The sequence below is a fragment of the Eubalaena glacialis genome, chromosome 16 (genome assembly GCF_028564815.1).
Source record: "Eubalaena glacialis isolate mEubGla1 chromosome 16, mEubGla1.1.hap2.+ XY, whole genome shotgun sequence".
NCBI lineage: Eukaryota > Metazoa > Chordata > Mammalia > Artiodactyla > Balaenidae > Eubalaena > Eubalaena glacialis.
Window position 1 is genome coordinate 70,695,990 of NC_083731.1, and position 20,944 is coordinate 70,716,933.

The window sequence follows — 20,944 nt, forward strand, 5'->3', positions numbered from 1 at the left end:
GCATTTGCCTTATGTATTGAGGTGCTCCTATGTTGGGTGCATAAATATTTACAATTGTTATATCTTCTTCATGGATTGATCCCTTGATCATTATGTAGTGTCCTTCTTTGTCTCTTGTAATAGTCTTTATTTTAAAGTCTATTTTGTCTGATATGAGAATTGCTACTCTAACTTTCTTTTGATTTCCATTTGCATGGAATATCTTTTCTGTCCCCTCACTTTCAGTCTGTATGTGTCCCTATGTCTGAAGTGGGTCTCTTGTAGACAGCATATGTACGGGTCTTGTTTTTGTATCCATTCAGCCAGTCTATGTCTTTTGGTTGGAGCATTTAATCCATTTACATTTAAGGTAGTTATCGATATGTATGTTCCTATTACCATTTTCTTAATTGTTTTGGCTTTGGTATTGTAGGTCTTTTCCTTCTTTTGTGTTTCCTGCTTAGAGAAGTTCCTTTAGCATTTGTTGTAGAGTTGGTTTGGTGGTGCTGAATTCTCTTAGCTTTTGCTTGTCTGTAAAGGTTTTAATTTCTCCGTCGAATCCGAATGAGATCCTTGCTGGGTAGAGTAATCTTGGTTGTAGGTTTTTCCCTTTCATCACTTTATATTTTTTTAAATTAATTTATTTTATTTTTGGCTGCATTGGGTCACCATTGCTGTGCACAGGCTCTCTCTAGTTGTGGCGAGCAGGGGCCACCCTTCATTGCAGTGCATGGGTCTCTCATTGCAGTGGCTTCTCTTGTTGTGGAGCATGGGCTCAAGGCATGCAGGCTTGAGTAGTTGTGGCTCATGGGTTCTAGAGCGCAGGCTCAGTAGTTGTGGCACACGGGCTTAGTTGCTCTGCGGCATGTGGGATCTTCCCGGACCAGGCCTTGAACCTGTGTTCCCTGCATTGTCAGGAGGATTCTTAACCACTGCACCACCAGGGAAGCCACCTTTCATCACTTTAAATATGTCCTGCCACTCCCTTCTGGCTGGCAGAGTTTCTGCTGAAAGATCAGCTGTTAACCTTATGGGGATTCCCTTGTATGTTATTTGTTGCTTTTACCTTGCTGCTTTTAATATTTTTTCTTTGTATTTAATTTTTGATGGTTTCATTAATATGTGTCTTGGCGTGTTTCTCCTTGGATTTATCCTGTATGGGACTCTCTGCGCTTCCTGGACTTGATTAACTATTTCCTTACCCATATTAGGGAAGTTTTCAAGTATAATCTCTTCAAATATTTTCTCAGTCCCTTTCTTTTTCTCTTCTTCTTCTGGGACCCTATAATTCAAATGTTGGTGTGTTTAATGGTGTCCCAGATGTCTCTCAGATTGTCCTCAATTCTTTTCATTCTTTTTTCTTTGTTCTGCTCTGTGGTAGTTATTTCCACTGTTTTATCTTCCAGGGCACTTATCTGTTCTTCTGCCTCAGTTATTCCGCTCTTGATTCCTTCTAGAGAATTTTTAATTTCATTTATTGTGTTGTTCATCATTGTTTGTTTGCTCTTTAGTTCTTCTAGGTCCTTGTTAAACGTTTCTTGTATTTTCTCCATTCTATATCCAAGATTTTGGATCATCTTTACTATCATTACTCTGAGCTCTTTTTCAGGTAAACTGCCTATTTCCTCTTCATTTGTTTGCTCTGGTGGGTTTTTACCTTCCTCCTTCATCTGCTGTGTATTTCTCTGTCTTCTCATTTTGCTTAACTTACTGTGTTTGGGGTATCCGTTTCCCTGGCTGCAAGTTCGTAGTTCCCATTGTTTTTGGTGTTTGCTCCCAGTGGGTAAGGTTGGTTCAGTGGGTTGTGTAGGCTTCCTGGTGGAGGGAACTAGTGCCTGTGTTCTGGTGGATGAGGCTGGATCTTGTCTTTCTGGTGGGCAGGACCGTGTCCAGTGGTGTGTTTTGGGGAGTCTGTGAACTTATTATGATTTTAGCTAGCCTCTCTGCTAATGGGTGGGTTTGTGTTCCTGTCTTGCTAGTTGTTTGGCATAGGGTGTCCAGCACTGTAGCTTGCTGGTCGTTGAGTGGAGCTGGGTCTTAGCGTTGAGATGGAGATCTCTGAGTGAGCTTTCACCATTTGATATTACGTGGGGCCAGGAGGTCTCTGGTGGACGAATGTCCTGAACTCGGCTCTCCCACCTCAGAGCCTCAGGTCTGACACCCGGCCAGAGCACCAAGACCCTGTCAGCCACATGGTTCAGAAGAAAAAGGAGAAAAAAGAAAGAAAGAAAAGAAAGAAAGAAAGAAAGAAAGAGAAAGAAAGAGAGAGAGAGAGAGAGAAAGAAAGAAAGAAAGAGAGAAAGGAAGAAAGAAAGAAAGAAAGAGAGAGGAAGGAAGGAGAGAGAGAGAGGGAGGGAGGAAGGAAGGAAGAAAGAAAGAAAGAAAGAAAAAATAAATAAATAAATAAATAAAGTTATTAAAATAGAAAAAAATATTAAAAATAAAAAAATTAAAAAGTAATAAAAAAAGAGAAAGAAAGAAGAGAGCAACCAAACCAAAAAACAAATCCACCAATGATAAAAGTGCTAAAAACTATTCTTAAAAAAACCACAAATCTAAAAACAAAAATGGACAGTCAGAACCCTAGGACAAATGGCAAAAGTAAAGCTATACAGACAAAATCACACAAAGAAGCATACACATACACACTCAGAAAAAGAGAAAAAGGAAAAATATATATATATGAAAAATAAAAAAAGGAAGAGAGCAACCAAATCAGTAAACAAATCTACCAGTGATAATAAGTTCTAAATACTAAACTAAGATAAACATAAAACCAGAAACAAATTAGATGCAGAAAGCAAACCCCAAGCCTACAGTTGCTCCCAAAGCCCACTTCCTCAATTTTGGGATGATTCGTTGTCTATTCAGGTATTCCACAGATGCAGGGTACATCAAGCTGATTGTGGGGATTTAATCCACTGCTCCTGAGGCTGCTGGGAGAGATTTCCCTTTCTCTTCTTTGTTTGCACAGCTCCTGGGGTTCAGCTTTGGATTTGGCCCCGCCTCTGCATGTAGGTCACCTGAGGGCATCTGTTCCCACCCAGACAGGACGGGGTTAAAGGAGCAGCTGATTAGGGGGTTCTGGCTCACTCAGGCCGGTTGGGGGGGGAGGGGGAGGGAGGGGTACGGAATGCGGGGCGAGCCTGTGGCGGCAGAGGCCAGCGTGACGTCACAACAGCCTGAGGCATGCCGTGTGTTCTCCCGGGGAAGTTGTCCCTGGATCACGGGACCCTGGCAGTGGGGGGCTGCACAGGCTCCCGGGAGGGGAGGTGTGGATAGTGACCTGTGCTTGCACACAGGCTTCTTGGTGGCTGCAACAGCAGCGTTAGTGTTTCATACCCGTTTCTGGGGTCCGTGGTGATAGCCGCGGCTCATGCCCATCTCTGGAGCTCGTTTAGGTGGTGCTCTGAATCCCCTCTCCTCACACACCCCAAAACAATGGTCTCTTTCCTCTTAAGCAGTTCCAGAGTTTTCCTGGACTCCCTCCTGGCTAGCTGTGGTGCACTAGCCCCCTTCAGGCTGTGTTCACGCAGCCAACCCCAGTCCTCTCCCTGGGATCTGATCTCCGACGCCCGAGCCTCAGCTCCCAGCCCCCGCCCACCCAGGCGGGTGAGCAGACAAGCCTCTCGGGCTGGTGAGTGCAGGTCAGCACCGATCCTCTGTGCAGGAATCTCTCCGCTTTGCCCTCTGCACCCCTGTTGCTGCGCTCTCCTCCGTGGCTCCAAAGCTTCCCCCTGCCCACCCCCTGTCTACGCCAGTGAAGGGGCTTCATAGTGTGTGGAAACTTTCCTCCTTCACAGCTCCCTCCCAGAGGTGCAGGTCCCATCCCTATTCTTTTGTCTCTGTTTTTTCTTTTTTCTTTTGCCCTACCCAGGTACGTGGGGAGTTTCTTGCCTTTTGGGAAGTCTGAGGTCTTCTGCCAGCGTTCAGTAGGAGTTCTGTAGGAGTTGTTCCACACGTAGATGTATTTCTGATGTATTTGTGGGGAGGAAGGTGATCTCCACGTCCTACCTCCCTGTCATCTTGAAGGCACCCCCTCCCGGTCTCTATTTTAAAGCATGAACATTTCAGAAGTCATAGCAGTTATTTATGCATAAGCAAGCACCTATTTCTCGATTGTACCTGAATTTTGTTTTAGACATGTAATTTTCGTAAGACTAACTCACTGCTTTTAATTTTAGAAAGAAAGTGAAAAATCATGTCTGTTGACACCAAGGCAGAGCTCTGTATGAACTGAAATATCACTCCTACGTATCCTCTCATAAAGGGTCACAAGGTCAAGGTGCCAGGGGAGAACTCAGCCCATAAACAAATAGAGCTTCTTCATTCATCAGCAAGAGCCTCAACCCTGAAGCAACTTCACAGCCCTCTTTGTCTCATAGTTCAGACAAAAGCTGGCCAAAGAAGAAGAAAAAAATATGAAAGGGATTTATAAGTGATGAGGAAAAATCGTAAATTTTTCTATGGAAGGACAATCAAACTAAGGAAGAAAAATAAATAACATGCCCCCTTTGTGGTAGGCCTTTCCCAATGTGCAATGTACATCTACATTACACATCAACCAGACCTCCTCAAAGCAGGAAGATGAAATCAACCTTTGAGAAAGACTGGTCCCTTTCTTCAGACTCCAGCATTGTAATTTTATTTTGCACCCATAGGAGAAGGCTGTGGAGCAGAAAATGGAAAAACATGCTGGCCTCACCTTAAGTGGGTGTTGTCTACTCTAGGGGCACCTGTCCTCACGTGGACCTGAAATCAGCAGTAGGCAGGGGCATGTTATGTGGGACATCAGAGGCATCCCCTAAAGGGCAGGTGCAGAAAGTACACTCTCTCCATCAGTAAAGTGCAGAAAGGAGATGCTAAAAACAGGCATCATCTATATCACATTTTTACTCAGTGTTAGTGCTAAAAATAGTTCTATTTTAAGTGGGAGTTAATTATTAAACAACCAAGTATTCCTTCTAGGATGAACCCCTATAGCATGATTTCTATGGCATTTTAAAATGAAACACCAAAGTACAAGCAACAAAAGGAAAAACAGATAAATTGGACTTCATCAAAATTTAAAACTTGTGCTTCAAAGGACACCATCAAGAAAGTAGGACAACCCATTGAATGGGAGACACTATTTGCAAACTATATAAGAGACTTGTATTCAGAATATATAAAGAACTTGTCAACTCAATAATTAAAAAAAGACAAGCAACCCAATAATAATTGGGCAAAGGATTTGCATAGACATTTCTCCTAAGAAGATGTACAAATGGCCAATAACCACATGAAAAGGTGCTCAACATTTATTAGCCATCAGGCAAATACAAATCAAAATCACACTGAGATACCATTCCACACCCGCTAGCATGGCTATAACCAGAAAGGCAGATAGTAACAAGTGTTGGTGAGCAGGTAGAGAAATTGGAACTCACACACTGCCATTGGTATTACGAATAATGCAGTCATTTAGAAAATCATTTGGCATTTCCTTCAAAACAAAAAAAATGAGTTACTGTGTGACCCAACTCCTGGATATATACCCACTCCTAGATATATACCCAAGAGAAATGAAAAATATGTTCACACACAAACTTGTATACAAATATTCATAGCAGTATTATTCATAAGAGCCAAAAAGTGAAAACAAATTAAATGTACACCAATTAATGATCAATAGAATATGGCATATGCATTAAATGGAATATTATCTGTCAATAAAAAGAAATGAAGTACTGATACATGCTACACTGTGAACCTTGAAAACATTATGCTAAGTGAAAGAAGCCAGACACAACCAGCCCTGTATTGTATGACTCCATGTATATGAATTGCCCAGAATGGGCAACTCTAAAGAGACTGAACAATAAATGAGTGGTGGCCTAGGGCTTGGCCAGGTTGGCAGAAAGTGAGGAGTGACAGCTAATGAGCTAATGAGTGCAGGGTTTCTTTGAGGGGGGATGATAAAAGTGGTCTAAAATTAAGTAGTGTTCATGGTTGCATAACTGTAAATATACTAAAAACCACTGACTTATACACTTTAAATGGGTAAATTGCATGTGAATTATATCTCGGTAAAGCTGTTACCAGAAAAATTTTACATGAAAGATCATTGTGCTGCTGTAACAAGATCAAAAAGTCAATAAATATTAGTGTGTACTGTAATCAGTTTATTAGAAATACTGAGCACCTGCTGTATGCAAACCACTGTCCGTAAAATTATGGAGGAAATTTAAAGTACATAGCAATAAAATAAGCCATTCTCTAATGTTACCGTGAGTATTTCGACGTTTGCTTTGCAGGTCTGATAAACAAAGAAAATAACATGTCTCTACTATGTAGGCATTTATTCGATTTTTTAAGTGAAGAAGAGCAATCAAGTTGCATGAAATTAAAATCTTAATTGTTCAGCTCTGTGCTGCATTTTGTAAGAAGGTTCATAAACACAAGCCTGTGATCGGAATCTGTGGAAATCCTTAGAGAATATCAAGCACAAATGGGTTGCCAGAGGATGTTTCCACACAGAATTAAATACTACCCTTTTAAGATTAACAAATGATTTATTTATAATTGCAGACTCTTTGTCAGGGAAAGGCTAAATAATATTTCAGTCCTAAGAAGTTCCTAACACTTTAGCTTTTGTCTACTACATCAGGAAAAAAACATTAGTTGACAGACTGTACCTTATAAGGTGAGAATCTAAGATGGATTCATTCTTATTCTAATAATGAAGTAAAAACATCCCAGGTATCTCTATTCAATGAGCATCTGGACAATATCCAATCCTCAAAGAAACTGAAAATTCTGCTCAGTGACAAAATATTATTTAACTCAGCAGGGCAATTTAAGATAACACAATGTGAGTCAGAGCTAGGCAAGGAAATGTGTCAGGTGAAAGCATTTCTTCCTTAAGAAATACCTGCTGGCAATCAACATAGAAAAAAATGCATGTCCAATTGTGAGCATGTTTAGAGAATTACCCTGACTGATTCTGTAACCATGTGCAAATTAGTTCCCTTCCAGATCTTATGGGAGCTTCAAAGGCTTCAAGCCAGATACATGGCTTGATGGGAGAAGTAGCAGTTTTAAATTTTAATATATATATATAATTTATAAAATAGAATTTTAAACTACATATAATATATTATGTTATATATAAAATATGTATATAAAACATAATCTAGTTAAATCTCGAGCAAGGAAGAATCTATACCATAAAAAGCTCACTATGCCTTTCGTCTTATGGAAATGGAAATATGCTGAGTTTGCACTTATGCTTCCCCTGAAAGTTTCTTCAGTGCCCTCACAGCACTTCATTCCACACATCCTTCATGGTAGACTGGAAGCAAAAGACACAGCATCCTCTTTTTATCATCATGTGCTAGTTGGTTATTTGAGATGCAAAATCAATGGGAGGGAAAGAAAAATTCAGACTGACTGCCAGATCTCATCTCTTTATAATTTCATATTTGCAATTTTACCTAAGCAGTGCATTTGCTCAAGAGGAAAGTTTGAAGGTCCTAATATGGATTTATTAGAGTCCTTTTCTTAAGTGGGAACTGCTCCCAGGCCTATTCAACTGTTATGAAGATCCATGCTACTTGGTCATTTAACATCTTTAATTAGCTCTGAGTCTCGACAACAAAACCGAGCTCACGCCCAGAAAATACACAGAAAAGATTTAACTGGAGTCTAAACTAAGCAATAATTGGTTTCTGGCTCCCCAAGGGGGCTCACTGGACTCTGGTAGCCCCCAGGGTCCTTCATTAGCAAGTGTGAGTAGGGCCCACTTTGAGGGTCTTTGGGGGCAGGGCCTCGGTGACTTCATGTCCAGCATCTTCCCTGCACTGGCCAGAACTTAGTAAATGCTTCCCAGGGTGACTCCCTGCTGCATGGACTTCTCCATGGCTTCTGTCGCTGTCTCTGGTAAGTGATCACAGCAGCAAAGGGTATTCAGTTTTAAATGATTGGTGAAATGGTGATTACCAGGGGCTGGGGTAGGGAGATAAGAGAGATGTTGTCTAAGGGTACAGACTTGCATCTAGTAGTAAATAAGTCCTAGAGATCATTAGCTCTCTAGAGAATATAGACGGCAATACTGTAATCATTATTACAATAATAATGTAATCAACAATATTGTAATCATCAAACTTGCTAAGAGACCAGATCTTAATTATTCCAGCCACAAGAAAGAAAGATAATGATGTGATATGATAGAGGAGCTAACTATCACTACAATGGCAATTATATCACAATATATAAATTGTCAAATCAACATGCTGTGTACCGTAAATTACAATGTTATATGTCAAACATGTTTCGATTTTTAAAAAATATTGGGGATTCTTCTTCCTGTGACTTTGAAACTACTTGGCCTAAACGTTTCTTAGGATGAGCTCAGAGCTGAGCCTGCTGGTCCCTAACTCGCCAGAGAGAAGCTCTGCTCTGAAAGTTTCGGAAAGAACGAAAAAAGAAAAGAAATAAACAGTTATTAAGCCTCTAAATAGCAGAACGCATTAGGTTCTCCTCTTACTTAACATTTATACCTAACCTGTGAGATATGCATTCATATCCACTCAAAGACACGCTTAGATGTGGAAACTGAGCCCCCAAGGTCAACTTCCCCAAGGCCACACAGTGAGCATCTGACAGAACAGGATAGCCAGTCTCTAAAGCCGTGGTTCTTGGCTTCTTCGAGACCACAGACTGAGAATCTGGTGACAGCTAAAGGCTGCTCCACACACACATTTTACAAACAAATCCAGGGGTCCAGGCACCCCTTGAAGCCTAACCCAGACCCTGTAGAAATCCAAACCCCAAAGCTTCTCTCTTTCCACACAACTACGCTCCCTCCCACCGGGGAGGAGGGAAAGGGAATCGCCCAATATTTAAAACACATCTATTTTCTCTCACTCCAAACTCTTTTTATCAGTCTCCCATGTTATTTCATAAATTCCTTATGAATCCTCTTCTACTGAGCCAGGTTGCGATCAGAAATGACCTGAGGGGGACAAACATTAAAATGACTTAAAATGCTACTCATCAGCCTCCTGTGTTGTTTCCCAGTTTCTCTCCAGCAATCCACTTCTGAGTATTCATCCAAAAGAATTGAAAACAGGATCTCGAAGAGCCATCTGCACCTCCATGTCCACAATAGCCAAGGGAACAACCCAAATGTCCATCAGTAGATGAATGGACAAAGCAAATGTGGTCTATACATACAACAAAATATTATTCAGTCTTAAAGATGATGGAGGGAGGGTGGGAGGGAGACGCAAGAGGGAGGAGATATGGGGATATATGTATACGTATAGCTGATTCACTTTGTTATAAAGCAGAAACTAACACACCATTGTAAAGCAATTATACTCCAATAAAGATGTTAAAAAAAAAATGATGGAAATCCTGCCATTTGCTAAAACATCAGTGAAGCTTGAGGACATTATGCTAACAATACACTTAGGAAACAAGAGTTGTAAACAAACACACACGTGTGCCTCTGAGCAGCCTCCTGAGAGGAATGTAACAGCCAGTGACAGCAACAGATAACTAGTTTTCCTGAGTCTGATTAGTCCTAAGTATGAAACACGGAAAGAACATTTTGTTTTCTGTTAGTCCCTCTACATCTAAAATAACCATCCTCCGTGATGAAAAATCAGTTAGCATCTTGTTTCAAGCTCAAAAATTATTTTTCACAACAAAACAAATTACTCTACTCCAAGACTGCTGTCAGTGGAAGGGCCTGGATTCTGAAAATCCATTATGGGCTGAACTGTCCCTTTTATTGGACAGTTTCTCCTTTATAAATTAATATAAACATGGTTGAAAATGCACTAAGCTACATATTACTTACTTACACTCTTGGTGACCCAGGGGAGATTGTGGTCTGAGCCCCTGCTGACCAGGTCCTGAGGAAATCTTTTCCTTCCCACAGTCTGCCAGGGGCTTGGCCAGCTTGCCCTTGCTTCCTGCTAACCCAGACAGCCTTAATATTCCTTTCAGCCTGGCTAAACTATAGAGTTTCTTCCTAAAGATGGGACCCTGTCTTCCCTTCCTTAGAGTATTTACTTTAGAAAATTTGCAATTATAAATTCTTCCTCTGCCCCTTGGGGACGTAAAACTTCTCCCGGCCTCTTGCCAGTTTTACAGCCCAGGAATATCTTTCTCAAGGATCAGGGAGCCATCCCTTTGAAATATCATCAAGGAAGATAAAGCCCCATCTCCCAGGCTCTGTGAAGGTGCAGAAGCCTGACTTCAATAGCACCAATTAGGGGACTTCCCGGGTGGCATAGCAGTTAAGAATCCGCCTGCCAATGCAGGGGACACGGGTTCGAGCCCTGGTCTGGGAAGATCCCACATGCCACAGAGCAACTAAGCCTGTGTGCCACAACTACTGAGCCTGTGCTCTAGAGCCCTAGAGCCACAACTACTGAAGCCCGAGCACCTAGAGCCTGCACACCACAACAAAAAGCAGCCCCCGCTCGCCACAACTAGAGATAGCCCGCGCACAGCAACGAAGACCCAACACAGCCAAAAATAAATAAATTTATTTTTTTTTAAAAAAGCACCAATTAGCAAACCCTGATGTCCTAATCCTATAGGCCAGCCTCCTCTCTAAGGTCCTTCAGGACTTTTCCACCTGGTCACTCTCACACTTCAATCACCCCATCTTTTGTCTGAGTGGAGTTGGGGGTCCATCTCTCTCCCCTCTTGCAATAGTCTTGCATAAAGTCTTCTTTGCCTGTTGAACTCTGTCAGGTGCAATTTTTCTTTGACACCACACCTCTCCAGAAGCACCACCACCCACTTCATTTTTTAAAGGCTCTTCTTTTTTAATACTAGCATCAGAATAAAATGATGGGTGAGGACTAAATTTATTGAAACACGAAGAGATGCCCTTGATATCTTTTTAAATTTAAAAGCCATGACAAACTTTGGAGAAACCCACATACTTCATGTGCAGACACACACTGTATGCATGTACACATGGCATGCAAATATATCATTCCACTGAAGCTTAAAAATAGCCTTAGAAAAAAGTCAGTAAGGATGTACACCAAGATGATAGAAGCAGTCATGTCTATGCAGCAAGATAATGGGATTTCCCTTTTCTTCTATAACTAAGCTGTATTTTCTAAATTTTCTATGAAGAATTGCATTTTGGAGGTAAATTTTTTAAATAGGGGGAGAGGGAAGAGGTTTTCAAATAATAAAAGGAACTCTGACTTGCTATTCCTAAAAATAATCACACTAACTTTTTTTTTCCTTTTTACCAGCTTTCCTCCTAAGCACCATGGTGGGTGGGAAACAGACAATGTTAACAAAAACTATTACAAATGTAGTTGCTGCTTTGAATTCTGGTTTCTCGTTCCTGGATGTTTCTTAGAAAACTAAAGCCTTCCTACTCTTCTCTTTGATTCCTGCAGGGTGAGTCCATCCAGGACAAACTCCCTGGGTCCTATGTCTGCCTCTGTCCCAGACAAGTGTCTCCCACACTAGGAGTATCCGCCTTCAATGCTGCAGGAAAAAAAAAATTTCCTCAAGCCCCTTGAAGAGGCTGCCACCCGCTCCAGTGAGTAATTTACATCCCAGATGCCAGAGAAGCACTAAAGAGGGTCCCCTCCATCTCATCCTCAAAGTTCACAGGAACTTAGGCCACTCGAGTCATCCTGTCCTGCTCACGTGAGAGAAATGGATGCTCGGGGATGTGAGTGTTTATTCCCAAAAAGAGAGAACTTGGTGCCTGTTAAGGTTTAACTTTAAACAAGCCAATGTTTGTCTAGAGGAAAAAAGGCAGGAGGACACGAGGAAGGGCAATGAACACTTCTTAGAAACATCTATATTAAGACCACAGAAGCCTATTTGATCTGAGGGTGAGAATCTCCCTGTTTCGGAGACAAACTCCTGGGTGCTGCTATACCTAATATTTCAAACAGAGTCCCCTGAAGCTTAAGTAGGACACAGACTAATTAGCGCTCTGAAAGAAACAATCAAACTGCACCAGGATTAAACAATACTTATAAGGAGAAACTGGGGAGGTATTCATCTCTCCAACAGGAAAAGGGAATAAGTCCTTGGCAAGGCAACACTTTCAGTGAAGAAAGAAAATTATTCAGAAAGCCTAAGGAAACTGGATGATCCTAACTGAAAAGGTGGAGATGTTTGTAATGAAATGCCAGTGTCGCCTGAGTCCTTGTCCTAGAAGATGCTAGGTGCCCCAGCAGCAGTCTGCAGAGAGAGAAGCACTGGACAGTTACCTAAACCCCAAGACCAACTCCTTGGTGCCAGATGTGTTTTAGAATTCTGAATTTGGGGGATTTTAGAAAAGAAATCTGGTGCATAATCAACAACATCATGTAACCTTTCCAGTGAGGTCTGAGGGCAACATCTCATTTTTTTTGAGCAGAAAATAGGAAAGTCACACTATGTGGGAGAAATCAGGATATAAATAGATTCACATCCATTCAAGTTTTGCTGCCAGGTGGGTCATGGAAAAAAAGAATTCAATTTCATGAACTTTGGGGGTTTCAGAAATTTGAGTAAGTGGTTGTGAGCCTGTATTGTGTAATACGCCTGTCTTTCCCACCAGAGGCTGAGAACCGTGCTTAGCGACCTAACTGTGCTTAGTGATCTTCCCCAGACTGAGACCCTGCCTTATGACTGGCACTCAGCAAGTATGTTGCATTTCATTGATTAATTCCCAGTCTCAAGCCTCTCTCGTTTGCTAGCAGCGCTGTCCCAAAGCTCTGGACTCCCAGAGAGGCCCAAACTGCAAGAACAGGTGTGCTCTGCTCAGTGCACCCAGAGCCTCTCTGAATGGAAGGAGTGAAAAACAAAGTGAATTTTCTGCCTAACTTTAACTTTCCCAATTCCAAGAGCTGCCATCGTGTAAGCTGCCCAGGGATGACGAAGGCCAAGAATTAGGTTTTTGCTCTATTACCTTTCTTAGGGATTTGAAAGCAATGTGCTAGAAAACTCTGATGAAATGATGAGGATGTCCCATCTGGAGAAACGAGTCGACATCATTATTAATGCCTGTGCCTTTGAATGCACCAGCCTGGAGGCAAAGGTGATGCTAAAGGTGTAGCAGGAACAGCAGATTTCATCACACACCCTCAGCAGGCACGAGTTCGGTCCACTTTTCTTCTCCGGGCCACACTTCCATGCAGTGGCCTCAACCCAAGCCACCACGTCTGCCTCTCCCACTCAGCACTGCCAAGCAGGAGCCAACAGCACAGACCTGCCTCCTCGTTGTCTCTGTGGGAGTCACCAGAGGTCTGGAAATAGATGTGCTGAGTTGTTGTCTGGGTTCCGGGTCCTCCAGCATTCGGGACAAGGTCATCCCACACTGTCACTCTCGGTAGTACTGGCAGTATAATTAGTCTTATCTTTCACTCTCTGAGGAATAAAGTGTAACTTTAAACTTTAAAGCACGGGAAAAAAATGGATTTAAAGTTAAACATCTGAAGTAAAAAGGGGGACTTCCCTGGTGGCACAGTGGTTAAGAATCCGCCTGCCAATGCAGGAGACACGGGTTCGAGCCCTTGTCCAGGAAGATCCCACATACCGCGGAGAAACTAAGCCTGTGCGCCACAACTACTGAGCCTGCGCTCTAGAGCCCGCGAGCCACAACTACGGAAGCCAGCGCGCCTGGAGCCCGTGCTCTGCAACAAGAGAAGCCACCGCAATAAGAAGCCCGCACACCGCAACGAAGAGTAAACCCCACTCGCCACAACTAGAGAAAAGCCCGCACACAGCAACAAAGACCCAATGCAGCCATAAATAAACAAATTTTTAAAAATAAAAAAATAAAGTAACAAGGACACCAGAAAAGGCAGCCACAAATAGAGCATCAGCATTCAAACACCCAAGCCAACTGGGTATTCCAATAATTAGCTAACGCCACCACTGGTCCTTTGATATCCGGGAGCTGCCTGATCTAGAAAACTCAATTTAAAGAAATTTAAATGTGGAAACAAATGCATTCATTCTCCAATGACAATTATTGCAATTTTTTTAAGTCACCTCAAGGTTGCTTTACATAATAATGCCTCAAGTGTATTTTTGGTTTTACTTTTTTTTTAAGTTACTTACTGTATAGGTAATTCACGTACATAGTAAAAAATAAAAATCAAGCAATTAAATAGATTATATAGGGGAAGTTAAGTCTCTGATCTCTCTCCTGTCCCAAAGACCCCCAGTTCAAGGTTGCTTTACATAATAATGCCCCAAGTGTATTTTTGGTTTTACTTTTTTTTTAAGTTACTTACTGTATAGGTAATTCACGTACATAGTAAAAAAAAAAAATCAAGCAATTAAATAGATTATATAGGGGAAGTTAAGTCTCTGATCTCACTCCTGTCCCAAAGACCCCCAGTTCCTGTTTTCAGAGGAAACTACAACGACTAGATTTTAGATTTTTCCAGAAAGAGTCTCTACGTAATATGACTATCATTTGTGAAATATAAAGTCTATCATACTATGCACACTATTCCACAACTTTCTCCCTCTCCCCAAATGCATTTAAATGTTAGCGCTCCTCTGTGCTTTCAGCGTGTAGCCTCCTCTGCGGTGCGCACAGGCATTCAGAATTCTTCGGGGACTGCCAGTGCCGCCCTCAGCTCTGTATTCAGGGCCTCTTAACTAACCCCCATAGATGCTGCTGCGGGGTTGAATTGTAGCCCCCACGATGATATGTTGAAATCCTAACCACCAGAATCTGTAAGTGTGACCTTACTTGGAAACAGAATCTTTGCAAATGTAATTAAGATGTAAGTTAGGATGAGGTCATACTGGAGTAGGGTGAGCCCTTAACCTAACTTGACTATTGTCTTTATAAGAAAAGGAGAAAAAATGCAGAGACATCCATGCACAAATGGAAGACAAAGTGAAGAGAAATAGGGAGATGCCACGTGACGACAGAGGCAGAGTTTGGAGTGATGCATCCACAAGCCAAGGAGGGTCAGGGATTGTCAGAGACAAGAGAAGCTAGAAGATAGGCATGGAGTAATTCTCCCCTAGAGCCTTCAGAGAGAGCGTGGCCCTGCTGACACATTGATCTTGGATCTCTGGCCTCCAGAACAGTGAAAGAACACATTCTGTTGTTTTAAGCCATCCAGTTTGTGGAACATTGCTACAGCAGCCCTAGGAAACTACACAAACACCACTGAGCTTTTCTTCTTCCCTCATCATGTTTCCACCCCAATGGGTAACAACTCCCTCCTCTTTTGTTCACCCACCTCCTACAACCCTTGTCAGCTCAGCTGAATGGCTCTCCCTCCAGAGTCCTCCTTGACTAGTCAAGTCTGCTTTGATCTCTGACCTCCCTGGTTATCTGTACTCTGCACAATTGTCCCCTTGAATCCTATTGTCTCATGTGTACATATCTTTTCTCCTCAACAGGCCTGAAGTTCCTTGTGTAAGGAATCTGTGTTTTATTTTCTCTTGATCTGGTGTGGACTCACAGTATATTTAAACAAGCAATCCTTGACCCGATAGAATTAAAGGGTTACTAATTTCGAGAAATGATTTTTCAAAAAGGTACTCTGGGACTCTTCATTAGGCATTCCAAAGTATGTTCAGTGTCCCTAATCTAACACAATGAAAGAAAATCTATTAAAAAGGTATTTTATTCTTTGCTGTATTTCAGAAGTAAAGTGGATTTTTTTAATGTGAAATTCAAGACAGGATAATCACTACAAAGTTTGCCATAACAAAATGGTGAATTAAATGCTAATGTGTAAAGTGACCCGTGAAAACCAAATATAAATTTCCAGAAATACATTTCTTTTATTATAAGACAATACCTCATTTTTTGATAATCTGCAGAAAAAAGAAGCTAAAATAATGATAAAAGGACAACATTAATGGAACTCGAACAGGCAATTGTTTTAGAAATTCTGAGGGAGAGCTGACTTATAGATGCTACTGGAATAAGGGAGCTGGGTGGACATATATCAGTAGAACAGTACTAATGACCATCTGATTCACCTAGATGCGAACTTACTTCTCACTAAATTCTTTTAGGAGTAGTGCAGATCCTAGAATCAATAATCTTAGAGTTAGAAAGGACCTTGAAATTCAACATCACCCAAACTCTTACCCTATATAGAATGCCCGCCACTTCCTCCCTGATTTGCCATCAAACCTTTGTCTGAATACAGCTGACAACCAGAAACTTTACTTTGAAGGGCACCTATTCCACTGCTGGGTTAGGGGGAAAGGAGTTAGATTTCACATTAGGCCCCTGAAATCTGTTCCAATTGGTGGATCCTGAAGGAGAATGCCTACAGAGAGGCGCCTCAACCCTATCTGCTTGCCCTCGGCTTTAAACCTCCATTGGAAGATTTCACATCGGGAAAAATATGAATGGCGATTCTTCACCTGAACTGGTTTCACTAATCAGGTTAGTCCTCTCTTTGCAGGAACCCCCTAAGTCCTCAGAACCACTTCTTTGACAGTACCCCTTAGCATTCCCTACCAAGCATCACCAGTAAGACCAGATACACCTGAAAACACCAAGGGTGTGGTCACCGCACACGGTAATGGCATTTCCCACTCCCACAAAGGCTTCAGAAGTACAAGAGCTGGCTTTGGAATCTTAGGGCTTAAATTTAATGGATTTGAGGAGGACTACTATTGGGCCGTTCCAGAGGCATCCAGATAGTTAACCAGTGAAGTGGTTTGTGTCTTTTCATCTTAAAATGAGGCCTTAAGTGGGTAGGTTAAAAAGAAAAAGAGTAATAACAGGGTCCCAAATTAGTGTAAGATGCCACAGAACAAATTACCACAAACTTAGCAGCTTAAAACAATACATATTTATTATCTCTCTATTTCTGCAGGTCAGAAGTTTGGGCTGCCTTAGCCGGGTCCTCTGCAATGATGCTACCAAAGTGTCACACATGGCTCAGTCCTCTGGAGCCATGACTGGCAACAAATCTGCTTCCAAACTCCTTCAAGTTGTTAGCAGAATTTCTTTCTTTGTGGCTGTAACACTGAGGTTCCTGGCTTCTCACTGGTTCTGGGCTGGAGGCCACTCTCAGCTCCTTCAAGCTGCTCACAGTTCTTTGCCACGTGGCCCTCTGCATGGCTTCCTGACAACATGACAGACGGCTTCTTCAAAGACAGCAAGGGGAAAAGAGCCTAACGTAATCTGTAATCACTGACTGACAGCCCATCCCCTTTGTCCTGTTCTATTTGTTAGAAACAAGTCGCAGACACACCACTCCAGGAGAGGGGCTTTACAAGGGCTTGATCACTAGAAGTGGGGATCATTTGGGGGTTACCTTAGGGTGTGTCTACCACAACCCCAAGACTGTGTTTTTTAAAAGCATCCCAGTGAGGATGATGTTTCATCAAGTTTCAGAACAATTGTTATAGGATAAGGAAGGCAACACAAAGGAGATTTATTTTATTGTTGTGGTTTTCAACCCTGACTGCCCCTTAGAATGACTTGGGGAATATTTTAAAATTCCCTTGCAGGCTGCACCTCAGACCCGTTAAATCAGAATATCTGGAAGCGGATTAGTTTTTTGAAACACCACAGGTGATTCCAAAGTGCAGCCAGAGATAAGAACCACTGTTTTACTAGAACAGTAGGGAGTCAGAGTCAATCTTAATGGAAAAAAAGCAATCCTTGGGGCAAGTTTTGAAAAACAAGCAGATGTTTTCTAGGTGAGACAGAGGAGTGGCAAGAGATAAGGCAGGAACATTTGCAGTAATTCAATAAAGCTGGTGGATTCAGAGAAGGGAATGAATTTAAGAGGTAACACCGATAAGGCTGTGCCACACGTGAGGTTAACAAAGAAGGAGTAATCTCAGATGACTTCCAGATGTCAGGTTAAGATATCTGGGAGAGCATAAAAGCCACCAGCTCAGAAACAGAATCGAGAGGAGAAGTTGGTTGGAGGATGGAAAGAGGGGGAGAAGATGCTGAGCTAAGTTCTACTAATGTCGAGTTGCACACATTTTTAAAGGCATTTTAATTTAACTTGTACTTAATGTTCCATTGCTTGCTGAATCCATTTATCAATAATATAGATTGAGCATTGCCAATCTATATTAATTTATTTATTCTCCTATTGTATTTTATTTTCCATAGGACTCAGCTGCCCAGCACAGGGCCAAGTAAATTTACCTCTAATTTCCTCCTGCAAAAGGTTATTTCTTATTTTACTAGTGACACAACCCCTTGGATGACCCTTCCCATCATTAAATATCAAGTGATTACTTTGCAATGCTGAGTATTCAAATTTTAATATGTGTTGATTTAGCAATTATTAAGGTGTTAAGGTTTTTGAGAACCCTAAAAATTGAATCATTTTTTAAAAGGCTTTTTAATGTGTTCAACTTGAGTTCCTCGATGCCACCTTCTGAAGCCAAGTAGCCTCCCACTGAAATGACGAAAAACTTAAGAGTTCTAAAAAGCCATCAGAAACAGTCACCAGTATTAAATAAACAACCAGCTCAAAATTACTGAGCTCTAGAATGGAAAAGTTTCACCCTGAGGCTGAAAACACAACTACTGAAGGCATACTATTTTTCCAAAGTAGGAAATCTAGAGATACTTTAGACTTTTGTAACCTTTATAATCTTCAACATTGATGAGTGACTTTTTCCAACATTTATAGGAGCTAGAGTTGTGTACTATGGTATACAGTGGTTAATTATCCAACTGGTCAATGTTAACATTTATTTGCATAACTAAACATTAATCAGAAGTCTGACTAGTGTTAAACCTTGGAAGAATTAATGCATTTGGACATAATAATTTGTACTAAAAATTTCTTCCCACAATCTTCAAGTGTTATCAACTACTGGCCTTTAATGATTCAATGAAAACAACATAATCACTGTCTCTTCTCATAAATATTAGCCATAATAAATTTTTATTTTTTTTAAAAAGATATAACTCAGCATTCCTTATTCTTGTCAGTTTTTAAGGCATTATATACTAAAATATTATCAGGTTTTTCAGACCTACTCCAAGAAAATTAGAAAGAAATCTTCTTTCAAAAATTAAAAAGAAACTGATTGGTTCAAGATGGCGGAGTAGAAGGACGTGCTCTCACTCCCTCTTGTGAGAGCACTGGAGTCACAACTAACTGCTGAACAATCATTTCCAGGAAGACAATGGAACTCACCAAAAGAGATACCCCACATCCAAAGACAAAGGAGAAGCCACAATGAGACAGTAGGAGGGGCGCAATCACAATAAAATCAAATCCCATAACGCCTGGGTGGGTGACTCACAAACTGGAGAACACTTATACCACAGAAGTCCACCAACTGGAGTGAAGGTTTTGAGCCTCAAGTCAGGCTTCCCAACCTGGGGGTCAGGCAACGGGAGGGGGAATTCCTAGAGAATCAGACATTGAAGCCTAGCGGGATTTGATTGCAGGACTTCGACAGGACTGGGGAAACAGAGACTCCACTCTTGGAGGGTACACACAAATTAATGTGTGCATCAGGACCCAGGGGAAGGAGCAGTGGCCCCATAGGAGGCTAAACCAGACCTACCGGCTAGTGTTGGAGGGTCTCCTGCAGAGGCAGAGGGTGGCTGTGTCTCACCGTGAGGACAAGGACACTAGCAGCAGAAGTCCTGGGAAGTACTCCTTGGCGTGAGTCCTCGGAGAGTCTGCCATTACCCCACCAAAGAACCCGGGTAGGCTCCAGTGTTGGGTCGCCTCAGGCCAAACAACCCACAGGGAGGGAACCCAGCCCCACACATCAGCAGACAAGCGTATTAAAGTTTTACTGAGCTCTACCCACCAGAGCAACACCCAGCTCTACCCACCACCAGTCCCTCGGATCAGAAAACTTGCACAAGCCTCTTAGATAGCCTCATCCACCAATGGGCAGACAGCAGAAGCAAGAAGAACTACAGTCGTAGCCTGGGGAACAAAAACCACATTCGCAGAAACATAAACAAGACGAAAAGGCAGAGGGCTATGAACGAGTTGAAGGAACAAGATAAAACCCTAGAAAAACAACTAAATGAAGTGGAGATAGGCAACCTTCCAGAAAAAGAATACAGAATAATGATAGTGAAGATGATCCAGGACCTCGGAAAAAGAATGGAGGCAAAGATCGAGAAGATGCAAGAAGTGTTTAACAAAGAATTAGAAGAATTAAACAACAAACAAACAGAGATGAACAATACAACAACTGAAATGAGAAATACACTAGAAGGAATCAATAGCAGAATAACTGAGGCAGCAGAACAGGTAAGTGACCTGGAACAGAGAATGGTGGAATTCACTGCTGCGGAACAGAATAAAGAAAAAAGAATGAAAAGAAATGAAGACAGACTAAGAGACCTCTGGGACAACATTAAACACAACAACATTCACATTATAGGGGTCCCCGAAGGAGAAGAGAGAGAGAAAGAACCCAAGAAAATATTTGAAGAGATTATAGGCAAAAACTACCCTAACATGGGAAAGGAAATAGCCACCCAAGTCCAGGAAGCGCAGAGAGTCCCATAAAGGATAAATCCAAGGAGAAAAGGCCAAGACACAGAGTAAACAAATTGGCAAAAATTAAAGACAAAGAAAAATTACTGAAAGCAGCAAGGGAAAAACGACAAATAACATACCAGGGAACTCCCATAAGGTTAATAGCTGATTTCTCAGCAGAAACTCTACAAGCCAGAAGGGAGTGGCATGACATATTTAAAGTGATGAAAGGGAAGAAATAACAACCAAGATTACTCTACCCAGCAGGGCTCTCATTCAGATTCGATGGAGAAATCAAAAGCTTTACAGACAAGCAAAAGCTAAGAGAATTTAGTACCACCAAACAGGCTCTACAACAAATGCTAAAGGAACTTCTCTAAGTGGGAAACACAAGAGAAGAAAAGGACCTACAAAAACAAACCCAAAACAATTAAGAAAATGGTCATAGGAACATACATATCAATAATTATCTTAAACATGAACAGATTAAATGCACCAACCAAAAGACACAAGCT